Here is a 414-nt window from a genome sequence, read left to right on the forward strand (position 1 = left end):
AGCGAGGCCGTGGGCCTCCTCTGGGGTCTGTTTGCCCCTTTCATAAACACAAGCCCAGGGTTTTTCTTGGCTGGGGCTTGTGGCTCACGGACTGCGCTGTGAGGCCTTCGCTCCCAGGTGACTTGAATCCGGATCTAGCAGGAAGTTTGTTTTTCCAGGCCTTAGTCAACATGTGGGTGTGGACAGGCCGACCAAATTTCAATGTCGAAGTCACCTCCTTAAATAGGGACCTTCACATTAGTCAGCCTTCTCCAAACAACCCCATATTTAAACAAAATTCCATTTCCCTTTCCATTACCCACAGAAGGTATTTCTGTTCTGCCCAGGGGCTTCCCCAGCCTCCGTTCAGCGGCTTCCCCTCTTGAGTCAGTGTCTGGGCTGTGTGTGATGTCATCGTGCTGGGAGTGAAATCAG

Source organism: Megascapheus bottae, chromosome 22 (assembly GCF_031878675.1).
Source record: "Megascapheus bottae isolate mThoBot1 chromosome 22, mThoBot2.hap1, whole genome shotgun sequence".
NCBI lineage: Eukaryota > Metazoa > Chordata > Mammalia > Rodentia > Geomyidae > Megascapheus > Megascapheus bottae.